This window comes from Mandrillus leucophaeus, unplaced genomic scaffold (genome assembly GCF_000951045.1).
Source record: "Mandrillus leucophaeus isolate KB7577 unplaced genomic scaffold, Mleu.le_1.0 Scaffold26, whole genome shotgun sequence".
Lineage (NCBI taxonomy): Eukaryota > Metazoa > Chordata > Mammalia > Primates > Cercopithecidae > Mandrillus > Mandrillus leucophaeus.
In genome coordinates this window covers 436,825-449,279 of record NW_012102698.1, presented here as the reverse complement: position 1 = coordinate 449,279, position 12,455 = coordinate 436,825, and the positions used below count along the sequence as shown (strand labels likewise).

The 12,455-nt window shown below is 43.8% G+C and overlaps 1 protein-coding gene across 3 annotated transcripts in view; it reads left to right on the top strand.

The window, feature by feature from the left end:
• PACSIN2 (protein kinase C and casein kinase substrate in neurons 2) overlaps positions 1-12,455 on the top strand; it is a 145,833-nt gene that overhangs the window by 45,206 nt on the left and 88,172 nt on the right. The window contains exon 1 of one of the 3 annotated variants that reach the window (XM_011984000.1): positions 3,067-3,149. The exons of the other annotated variants lie outside the window; for them this stretch is intronic. The gene's annotated coding sequence lies outside the window, so the exon portion shown is untranslated. Of the gene's footprint in view, positions 1-3,066; positions 3,150-12,455 lie in introns of those variants that run through there. 3 annotated transcript variants of the gene reach the window in all.

Sequence of the window (12,455 nt, the reverse complement as noted above, 5' to 3'; positions counted from 1 at the left end):
CCCGTTGTTCTGCTAACTGGGTACTTGGGGCAGGACTCACAATGCCTCCACCCACCTCAGGCATCCAGGCTGCACTTTGCCTGAGGGCATGTGAGGGTAGCCCTGTGGCCTGGACTGTGAATGGCTGCTGCTGGTGCTGGGCTGGCCTTCCCTTGCCCTGTGCTGGATGTGGCCCTCAACCCCTACCCCAGACCTCACCCTCCATCCCCCAACCCCAGTTCTGCCTTGGGCCCTCTTCTCCTTTTCCACGTTCGGCTTTTTATTAAGCAGAAACTATATCCAAGACCCAGTTCTGATCCTTGAGGGAAGTCAAGATGGAGGGGCAGTGTTGTATAGCTGGGACCCTGGAGGCTGGCTGCCTGGGCTCACAGGCTGGCTCTCCTTGCACCAGCTGTGGGACACTTAGCAAATTGCATAAACCTTTCATCTGGGAAATGGAGATAACAATGCTTACCCCCAGAGAGCTATTTTCATGATTAGCCAGAAATAAAATGCTGTGTAACTGTTTGTTGAGCAGCCTGTGTTTGTTGGATTTAAAAAAGGAGAGTGAGTCTCTTAAACAAAAAGCCCTCCCATAACCAGCAGCCCTAAGTGGGGTCTGTGACCAAAAAAAAAAAGTTGTCTGATACCCTGGCTTGGGGGAGGGGACAGGTAGGCAATTTTTGTATTTTTTTGTAGAGACGGGGTTTCACCGTGTTGGCCAGGCTGGTCTCAAACTCGCTCCCCCAGAACTCAGGTGCTGCTTCTGTCTTAGTGGAGTGGGCGCTTGCCAGCTGTGGTGGGCGTAGCACTCTGGTGTTCATCTTCTGTGATGGTGCAGTGGATTTAACTAAACCGACTACAGGATATAGTGAAGTATGTGTTGACTTCTCTGCTTTTTTGGTGAAGGGCTGTGTGGGGAGGGTGGTAAATAATTTCTCAAGTAGTGTAAATTATTATCATATGTCAAGTAATAGGGTCTCGTGTTACGTGGTCTTTGCTTTTATTGGTACTTTTCCATTAAGGAATTTCTTTTTTTTTTCTTTTTTGAGACAAGATCTCGCTCTGTCACCCAGGCTAGAGTGCAGTGGTGTGATCTCAGCTCACTGCAACCTCTGCCCGCTGGGGTCAAGCGATTCTCGTGCCTCAGCCTTCTGAGTAGCTGGGATTACAGGCATGCACCACCACGCCTGGCCAATTTTTGTATTTTTTTAGTAAAGACGAGTTTTCACCATATTGGCCAGGCTGGTCTCAAACTCCTGGCTTCAAGCAATCCATTCGCTTCAGCCTCCCAAAGTGCTGGGACTACAAGTGTGAGCCACTGGCCCAGCCTAAGGAATTTCTAAACACAAGATTTTCAAAAGAGATTTTTAACCTACTTCGTTTTGTGTTATAAGGTAAGACTAGATGGCTGTTTTTAACTGAACATTTTTGTTTGTTGTTGTTTTTGTTTTTGTTTTTGAGGCGGAGTCTTGCTCTGTTGCCCAGGCAGTGGTACAATCTCTGCTCTGCAAGCTCTGCCTCCCAGGTTCATGTCATTCTCCTGCCTCAGCCTCCCGAGTAGCTGGGACTACAGGTGCCACCACCATGCCTGGCATATTTTTTTTTTGTTATTTTGTATTTTTAGTAGAGGCGGGGTTTCACCGTGTTAGCCAGGATGATCTTGATCTCCTGGCCTTGTGATCCACCCACCTCAGCCTCCCAAAGTGCTGGTATTACAGGCTTGAGCCACCACGCCCGGCCAACTGAACATTTTTGAATGAATGTGAGTAGCAAGAACACTGGTAAATAGTGTATATCCACTGAGCAGTTTCCCCTTGCAGTATGTTCTTTTGCCAATTATGTATTTTCCCATCCCTACATACACCCCCTTGGGCCATGTTGAAAGGAGGAAACCACCCTGAACTGGGCCTGCCCTGGCCATTACCACTTAAATCCTGGCTTGCCAAGGGGAATGGGGGAGTGGGCGTGTGTATCTTCTAGGAGGGCACCTAGGGGAAATTGATCCCTTGAAATATTTGTTTCCTGTCTGTTTTTGCAGGTTAGTTTCCATATCTACTCTTTCCTGTAGTGTCTGTATTTTTTGATATGGTATGAGATTCAAAAAGTTTCATTGAATAATATATATACCTAAAGTGCACAGATCTCAAGTGTGCATATCAGTGAATTTTCACAAGTGCAGCACACCCAGTTTAAGAGCCACAGCACAGCTCCAAAACCCTCCTGGTGCCCCTTCCCGACTGCCTCCTCTCTCTCTTCCCTGTCCTGGCTTCAAAGGGTGTAGATTAGTTACGCCTCTTCTTGTGCTGGATCCAAAGGGAATCATACAGTATGTATTCTTGTAGGCACAAGCATTTTAAAATCTTTCTCTCCTCACCTGAAGTTTTGTTGTTTTTTTCTTCACTTTAAATTCTTTGTAAAAATTGAAGAAGCGAGATGTTTTTGTTTTTATTTCTGTGTAATCACACTTGCGTATTTGAGTGTCCTAGTTCTTAGGAGTCAGTCGTGCTGCTGAGAGACGATGGGGTCCCCTGCCTGTCTCCAGGGGACTCCGAGTCCCCAGTCCCGTCTCCTGCATGAGGCTTCCTGTTCATCTGCTGACAGGCATTGCCTTGTTGTCTCTAGTCACAGAAGGAAGTTGAATTCCACATGTTGGGACAATGTAAGATTATCCTGTGCAAGCAAGTCCCTGTCCCACTGACTGCTGTGACGCCCCTCAGATGCAGAGCATGCCGTCTTTTTTCTCTTGTAAGCAGGAGGATCTCAAGTACAAGAAGATAATAGAAGACGCTCATGTATGGTGTAAGTTAGTTTGTATATAAGTTGATTTTTTGTGTGGGGGGGAGGGGGTAGTATGAATTTTGTTCTCAGACCTCTTCTCCCTGATTTTCCATGGAAATACTGAAATTTCTCTTTGGCCACTTTCTGAAAAGAAGGCTCCTGCCTTCTGTGATGGCCACAGCAGGCAGGAGCGTGCAGTCTGGGAACCTGGAACTGTACAGCGAATGCAGCAGTGTAGGGGAATGACCTTATCTCGGCAGCCAACAGGAAATGATGAAATGTGCTGGGAGAATTCAGCTGAGAGACAGAGGTCAGACATGCCGGCAGGGTTGGAAACAGGCAGGTACGGAAGCTGAGCTGCAGAGTTAGCTGGCATCTGACAGAAAAACGTGAGTGTGCCGTGGAAGGCTTGCATTTCCTTTAAGGTAGACCTCTTTGACAGTAGAATTTTCATGGAATTGTTTTCTTTCTCACTGAGTGACTGATTTAACAGAACTCCCACCTTCTGTGCAAGCGCACCTAGTTTTAGAGCTCCTTGATGGAAATGTTCAATTAGTTCATTATTAACTGAGCAATGCAGAATGCTTTATCCAGGGTGCTTGGAGAAAATGTCAGAGTGTTTGATTTTCTTGGAGAATAGATTTCGGCTTAAACAAATGAAGGATTGTGTTTTATAATTTTTGACTCTGGTTTTAGAGCATACGTGCATGTTTCCTTTCAAAATAGATGCAATAACTTTGCACCTTTGCTTTGGCATGTTTTAGAGTAGCTGACATACTTTAGCTGTATTTTTTTTCTTACCGAAATGAGTTACTTGAGTTAGCTGTTAATAGAGGGCTTTTTCCCCTACTTTAAGGCGTTAATGTTTATTACATGCTGCCATTTTCTTTCTTTACAACCAGATCTAATGTACAAACACATAAGTGGGACTTGAGAGAGAAAAAACAAATTATCTTTTCCAGGAGACGTAATTGCTGTTTCATGACTAGTCTCCTGCAGACTCTCTGAATCACCTGCCACTGCTCCAGGCCCCCTCCCGGCCCTCTCCCCATCCCCCCCTCAGTTCTTCTCATTTCTCATCCCAGCTGGACCCTGTGCCCTCATCCCCCTCTGAGGGTTGTCACTAGACACTGTTTATATTTTTGTCGGGTAACAAAATGTTAAAAGTTTTGTTGTTTTAATAAGTGAGCAGCCTTATATACATATTTAATTGTTTCTTAGAAGTCATATTCTGGAATTTTAAAAAAACAGTGGCTCCCCTTTATTGCTGTGGTGCTGTAATTCTAATTAGATTTTAAAAATCCTGAGACTTAAGTGATCCATCATCAGTGAATTATACTTACTGGATTACTGATTGCTGTTAAAAAGGAAGCGTCCTGTCTCCGTTTTCCAGAAAATATTGTGCTGGTGCAGCCCGTGCCTCACAGAGAGGCACGCTTTCTTGTTAGGATGTTACCTACTGTGAAGCGTGTGTTTCGAATACTTTTAAGATTGCATAGGAAAGGTTTCTAGAAATCCCCAAGATATATAGTATGTCTGTTCGACCTTAATTGGGCCCATCAGTTTTGTCTTTGCTCTTGTAGCTCTGAGTATCTCTATCTTCACATCCCTTCCTTCTTGTCAATAAAACATCCTACTGAATTCTAGATGAACTTTAAATGCTGTATTTATGAAAACAGCAAAGAGGTTTCATACCTTCAAACCAAAACATGTTTTACAGGTATGAGATTTATGCCAATAAGTAAAAATACACCTTCCTTTTTTCTTTTTAAACAGTGTTAGTCCTTTGAGACCCGTTTGCCCACCCACACAATTCTGTTACTCATTTGGTGGCATAATACAGAAGGTGGGAATGCAATATTTAGAGCTGTAATGGCTCTTGGAGTTAATATTCCAGACTCCGCACTTTACCAAAGGAATTGAGTTCCAGAGGTGACGACTTGTCCAAGGTCACTTGTCTTGTTGGTAGCCGAGTGAGTCTGAAACCCTGGTCTCATGACCAGGGTCATTACTCTTTCCATTACAGTAATCTGCTTTCTTCACATTATTATCTTAAGATTAATATCACTTAGCTAAGAGTGTTTTTTTTTTCTTCTGATGAGTACATTTATATTTGTTTCACTTTCAGACACTCAGCTTTTATTCAATAACTTTTTCTCTGTAAGTACTATTTGGCATAGATGTATAATGAATTACCTCAAGTACAAAGAGCACTGACATTTCTGCCTCTGATACTTCTTCTTAAAAATCAACAATTCTCTATATTATAAAGTTCTGCTTGCCTCTCTCCTAGCTCAGGGGAGAGACAGTCCATTGTTACCGATAGAAGCGGGCCTTACGGTGGGATTGCTTGTCAGGTGAGAATGCCAAACTTAATACAATCACAACTAATAAAAGAAACAGACAAGCACTCAATTCTTCTTTGAAAGAGGATTCTTCAGGGTGTGAAAGGGAAACACCGAACATTTAGCATTTCTGCCTTTCAGCCCCTATAAGGGAATACTGACAGCTCTGTCTTGAGCTGAACTGAACAGGTTTTGAAATATGAAAGACTTTAAAATAATACAACATAATATAAATAAAGGAGAAGATGGTTTAATTTATAAAAATGGAATTTACTCACAACTTTCTAGAATCATTAAAAATGGTCTCTGCTAAAAATTGAATTTGAATCCTCTGAAATTCAGGTGTGGGAGTTAGTTGTAAACAGGTATGCTGAGAACAGTGGGTGACTGTTCTAGACCTTGGTGTGACCATCACTGTCTGTCCAAAGTCACCTTAAAATGCCTTGGGGAAGTTCACAGGATAGCACTTACTTGTATTTTCTTTTCTTTTCTTTTTTTGAGATGGAGTCTTGCTCTGTCGCCCAGGCTGGAGTGCAGTGGCGTGATCTCGGCTCACTGCAAGCTCCACCTCCCTGGATTCACACCATTCTTCTGCCTCAGCCTCCCGAGTAGCTGGGACTACAGGCGCCCGCCACCATGCTGGGCTAATTTTTTGTATTTTTAGTAGAGACGGGGTTTCACCGTGTTAGCCAGGATGGTCTCCATCTCCTGACCTCGTGATCGTCTCCATCTCCTGACCTCGTCATCTGCCTGCCTCGGCCTCCCAAAGTGCTGGGATTATAGGCGTGAGCCACTGCACCCGGCCCTTACTTGTATTTTCTAAAGTATTTAGAATATATGCCTTGAAGAATTTCTGAAACAAAAGCACTTCAGGGAAACAGGCACTTTCATAAATATGTTAATCGTATTTGAAGTTGAATTTAATAACTATACAACTATTTTAATGTATAAAACTGAAGAATGAAGTGGGATGCATAAGCAGTATTTTTATGCAGTGTGTCAGAACTGTCTTCCCTCCTGGTGTTCTAGTGGGTACTTTCTGTCAGTCTCCTTGAAGAGGTGCTGCTTTCATTTGGTGAGCCAGGATGATCCTGGGGCCTGGAGAAGAAGGGAGGCAGCAGGCTCATAAGCTGCAGTGACTTAGTTCGCGTCTCCCATAATATAGTTACCTTTGTTCCCCAATTAGCATTTTACACTTACTGTTATATTTTCAGTATATATTAAGTATAGAATATTCCAACTGGCTTCCTTTTCTTAGTTATAATTGACCTTCTTATCTTGTTCAGTCTATAAGTAACATTTGATGTCCTTCCGTCCCTGGCCCCTACCTTCTGCCCACATTAGTATAAATGCTGCTGTGCTTGTGAGATTTAAAGATGAGAAAGGGATACCAGACTGTTGCAGTGCTGGCATTGCTCCAAACTGAGAAGGGGTTAAACGGCAGCCCCTGGGGCTGCTATTGGCATAGAAATCTCAGAGTTTGTGTTGTTGGCGTTTGGGCCTTTTTCATGTCCACCTCTGCTCGGGGCAGCTCTCCAGACCGGATTCTAGTGGTGGCCTCAGAACCTTCTCTAAGACTATGAAGAAATGTCCCCCGGTATCCTAGGCCCTTAGAGTTTGGTAAAGAGGAGCATGTGTATGTGTCAGTATGGTGAGATCGTAATTAGACAAGGGCTATTGATTTGAATGAATGAATGGCAGTGTTTGCCTTTCCATAGTGATTGCTTTTGAAGGCACTATAGTCACATTTCACTAGGCTGGTCTAAATGCATTTGCATGTCACAGTTCTGCCTTGACACCAAGTAACAGATTGTGCCTACGTGACGTCTCCTCCAGCCCTGGGACTCTGGCCTAAATTTTTTCTCATTAGACTCTGTCATATATGAATCATAAGACACAAACCTTTATGTGAGCTCATGACACATACTTTATTTTGAGAAACTTAAAGAATCTAATAGGAAGTTAGAATTAATTTGAAATGTGTATCAGTGGTCATCACAATAGTATGGGATTTAGATTATCTTTTTGTTAATGTGAGGGGTGCTATGAATTTCGTACTCAGTCATGTTTCCCATCGGGATTTGTTCTACAGTGGAGTCCTTGAAGGAGAACAAGGAAGAATGATTTTGCTGGAAAATGGTTACTTGACAAAATGTTGATGTAATTAACAGGACAAAGTGTTGAACTTCCCAATTTGGAATTCTCTCTTTGAATCTTAAATTCCTAACACAGATTGGTAGTGCTAGTTTAACAAAGTAAATGAAGCACATGACAGTTTTGGGGATAATGAAGTGATTTCTCTATGCTCTGAACTGACACATAAAAGAAAAAATAGCACAGGGCATAGTAGACTGATCACCAGTATCTATTGATTTGGAAGACAGAAACATTTGTTACTAGTTTCCCATCTGTAGGGATGGTCACCTCAGGTTCACTTAGTCGGATCCTACCATCACTGTGCAGGAAGAATGTTAGAAAGCAAGACCATAAAGCCATGAAGGAAAGCAGCAAGACCACTTTTGGAGGATAAGTCTTTCATATTTAACATTGAACTCTAAGACATTAAGTTGAATCTCAGGTGTACCCAGTGAACTTCTGAGATTGAAGAGTTTGCATTTGGGATGGTGGAAGTTGTTATGATGATGAAAAGTCATGATGTGAGGCTATGTAAACTGTACTTGTCCCAGCATCTGACAGCGTTTTTTTTTCCCCCGTGATGCTATCTCCAGGTATGACAGCTTTCATTGGTAGACATGCAGGCACCTGAGTGAGCTCTGGGCTTATTTCCAGCCATCTGTTAGATCACTACCTGGAGGGACAGTTCACCTGGATGCTGGCTCGCTGAATCAGTTAACTTGTTCGTTCATTCATTCATTCATTCATTCAGTTTACCTTCTTGGTCTCTTGTCCACGCAGTTCACATCAGGCACTGTGCTGGGGATCCATAGACGGTTAGGATTGAGTTCTTGTCTCTGAGGACCTCACAGTCCAGCAAGGTAAAGAGACTTCTAAGCAGCAGGTTGATGAGTCTTAAAGAGCTATTGGGACCTTATTCTGCCATGAAGGATGGAGGAGACTGGGGGAAACTCCAGTTTGGTGATGAGTTTTAGAGGGAATGGTTTGTCAGGTACCCAAGAGAAGCAGAGGGAGCAATATATACAAAGGTGAAAAGGTCAGAATCTGCCAGACTTGGGAGCTTGATGTGGCTGGAGTGCCATTTATGTGTGGACATGCTTCAGGAACATCGTATTTATCAGATCCAAACCAGTTATTTTTCATCCCAAACCAGTTTGTTCTTAATTCTCTTTTTCTCTTTGTGGCATTATCACCTACCATGCCTCCGAAATTAGAAACTTTGAATCCCTGCCTCCGTCCTCCATTCCCTGGCATCATTCTTCACTATGTTCTGTCTGTTTTTCGTCTTGGATATATTCCTCTTTCCTGGTCTTCTAACCATTTCCCTTTCTCCAGACTTGAACCTCCAGAACTGTGCTGTCCAATGTGGTAGCCACTAACCACATGTGACTGTTTACATTAAAATTAAATAAAATTTAAAAGTCATTGAGACCAGTCTGGGCAATATAGTGAGTCCTCTGTCTCTATAAAAAATAAAATATTAGCCAGGTGCAGTGGCGCATACTTGTAGTCCAAGCTTCAGAAGGCTGAGGTGGGAGAATTACTTAGACCCAGGAGGTTGAGGCTGCAATGAGCTGTGATAGTGCCACTGCATTCCAGCCTGAATGACACAGTGACACCCTGTCTCAAAAAAAAAAAGTCAGTTTCTCACTTGGACTAACTACATTTTAAGTGTTAATAGCTGGTGGCTGCCATACTGGACAGCCCAAGACTGGAGACTGGATGAGCTGTTCTCCACTCTCTGTCCAAGGGAACCTTCCTTTATGCGCTATTTTTCTTTTGAGACAGGGTCTTGCCCAGTCGTCCAGGCTGGAGTGCAGTGGCATGATCTCGGCTCACTGCAACCTCCGCCTCCCAGGTTCAAGTGATTCTCATGCCTCAGCTTCCCAAGTAGCTGGGACTATAGGCACATGCCACCATGCCCAGCTAATTTTTTGTGTTTTTTGGTAGAGACAGGGTTTCACTATGTTGGCTAGGCTGATCTCGAACTCCTGACCTCAAGTGATCTGCCTGCCTCAGCCTCCCAAAGTGCTGGGATTACAGGCATGAGCCACCGCACCCAGCCTCATGCCTTTTAACCTTTGTACGTGCTGTTCTTATTCTCTCCAGAATACCATCCTTGCTCTAAGCATGCCCCTCTTCCCTGACTTTCCTCAGGTGAATTTCTTCTCTTTTTCCTCCAGTGTCCTTGTAATCACACAGTCATGCTTGCCTCTGAGAGGGCACATACATGTTTGTCGTGTGTCGAGACATCATAGTATAGTGGTTAAACCTTGGGGACAGATTGTCTTAATTTCAAAACTAGCCACTTACTTGCCAGGTGGCTTTGAACAAATTATTTAACCTCTCTGAATTTTAGTTTCTTCAGCTATAAAATGAAGACAAAGTTTTTTTCCTCATGTTAAATGAAACCCTTAGTACTGCATTTAAATATATAGCTCTCAAATTGGAGCCGAGAGCTCTCGTTCTACGTAAATTGCTGCCTTCTGTTCATCAGCCATGCTAAAACCATATAATGGTTTATTAATGCTAATAATGCTGTTATGTTTCTTTTCTGATTGTTATAGCTTTTAGTTATTTTTCTGATTGCAGTAGCTAGGCCCTTCAATGCAGTTTGCATAGACATGCAGTTTTTTCTTATTCCTGTAATTTCTATTGACTATAGTTCTTCTGGTGAGATTTTTATTGTCTTTTGTTTTGATTGCATTTCACTGTGCCCACTTTCCAATGCATTTGTTTTTTCTCTCTTAGTTTAGAAATTATATTCTCAGCCTGCTCCTTTAGTGGTTATCCTAGATATTTTTGTGTACTTAACAAAGTCTAAAGTAATATCTTTACCCTTCTCTTGAATAATGGAAGGATAGAAAACATTTTAACTCCATGTGCCCTCTCAACTTGTCCAGTTTTTTTTTCTGATTTTTTAAATCCTGTAAATTTGCCACTGTCTTTTATACAGTTAATGCTATTTAGATTTATCCAATATATTTACCTGCATATTTGCTTACCATTCTTCTTGTGCTTTGGGGATTTCCATCTGAAATAATTTCTTTCCTTTAAAAGTATATCCTTTAAGGGCTGGGCATGGTGGCTCATGCCTGTAATCCCAGCACTTTGGGAGGCCGAGGCCGGTGGATCACTTGAGGTCAGGAGTTCAAGACCAGCCTGTCCAACATGGAGAAACCCCGTCTCTACTAAAAATACAAAAAAAAATTAGCTGGGTTTGGTGGCACACACCTGTAATCCCAGCTACTCAGGAGGCTGAAGCAGGAGAATTGCTTGAACCTGGGAGGCAGAGCTTGCAGTGAGCCGAGATTGCTCCAGCGCACTCCAACCTGGGCAACAGAGCAAGACTCCATCTCAAAAAAAATAAATAAATAGGCTGGGCGCAGTGGCTCAATACCTGTAATCCCAGGACTTTGGGAGGCTCAGGCGGGCGGATCACGAGGTCAGGAGATTGAGACCATCCTGGCCAATGTGGTGAAACCCCGTCTGTACTAAAAAATACCACACAAATTAGCCAGGCGTGGTGGCACACGCCTGTAGTCCCAGCTACTCAGGAGGCTGAGGCAGGAGAATCGCTTAAACCCAGGAGGCGGAGGCTGCAGTGAGCTGAGATTGCACCCCTGCACTCCAGCCTGGGCAACAGAATGAGACTCTGTCTCAAAAATAAATAAATAATAAATAAATAAATAAAAACAAATAAATAAAATAATAAATAAATAAATAAATAAATTTCTTCAACAGGAGAGTCATTAAGATACCTGGTTTGCTGTGCTGCTGAAAACAGAAGTATGCTCTGTCGTTCCTTGAATCATTCATTCCGGTTGTGTTTATTATGTGCCTGTTTCGTGTCAGTGGTAGGAACACGGGCAAACAAGGCAAAATCCTGGTGCATAAGGAACTTACATTCTCGTGAGTGGGGAGAGAAAATATAATAATTTGGCAGGTGAGACTGAGTGTTAAGAAAATAAAACAGAGTTAGGGCTGGAGTATCAGGGCTGGGGAAGACTTTCTTAAGAAGAGGGTAATGTTTGAGCAGGTCTCTGATGCTGGGAGTCAGCAGATCCTACAGATGTGGGAGGCAGGTATTCCCTGCAGAGGGGAGGCAGGTGCAAAGGTAAGCCGAGTCTGTTGCATCTGGAGAACCACATGGAGGTCACTGTGGCCAGAGACCAGGGTGGGGATTGGAAGGAGCAAGACTGGCGCTGGAAGCAGGGGCTAGAATCACATGGGACCTCGTAATCAGGGTGGGGAGTATCAATAACTGCGATGGTTGACAATAGATGTTGGCAAGTTTTGAGTTTGGTAGATTGAACCAGGGTAACTGAGACAGAGGTGGTATGAAGCGGCCACATTGTGGCTCTGTTTTGAGGTAGAGGTGGTGTGATGTGGACATGAGAGCAGGAGAGGAGTCAGGGATGACACTGGGGCATTTGTCATGAGCAGCTGTGTCCTGGAGGAGCCTACCCGGGGGATGCAGGAGCAAGAGGTGGGTTTCGGCCAGTGTGTCAGAGAGGCCTGTGAGCCTCCCAGGGGGAGATACTGAGCCAGCAGCTCGGGCCGTGCTGGATCTGGAGCTTCAGGTAGAGGCTGAGTGAGGAGGCATCAGCATATGGATGGAATTTCAGGTCACAGGAAGGAGAGGGTCACCCAGGAAATTAGTGTGCACAGAGGAGAGGAGGTTGAGCCCTGGGCCTCACGGGTGTGTACAGGGTAATAAGGGCACCGTTTGGGTGCTTTGCAGGACTGTCCGGAAGTACTTGTCTTGAGAGAACGCAGTTGATACTGCAGGCTGGTTATCATGACTAGAAGATAAGGCTCTTGGATTCCTCTACCGGAAGCTTGGATTTCATGCTTATGTAAAGGGAAGGTGCCTACGTGCTGCCTTATTTTCCTTTTGAATTTTCAAAAGCAACTCAATCAGTATATTCTTATGGCAGAATAATTAAGTGATACAGATATGCAAAAGCCCAGACTTTCATGTTCCGCCACCCAGAGATGTTCATTCAAGACTCAGGACAACCTTCCCTGACCACCATCTGTCCAGGTAGACCCTGTCACTCTCTGTCCCCTACTTGGCTTCATGCTTTCCCCCAGCCCTTAATGCTGTCTCCTGCTACTTTTTTTTTTTTTTTTTGAGACGGAGTCCCGCTCTGTCGCCCAGGCTGGAGTGCAGTGGCCGGATCTCAGCTCATTGCAAGCTCCTCCTCCCGG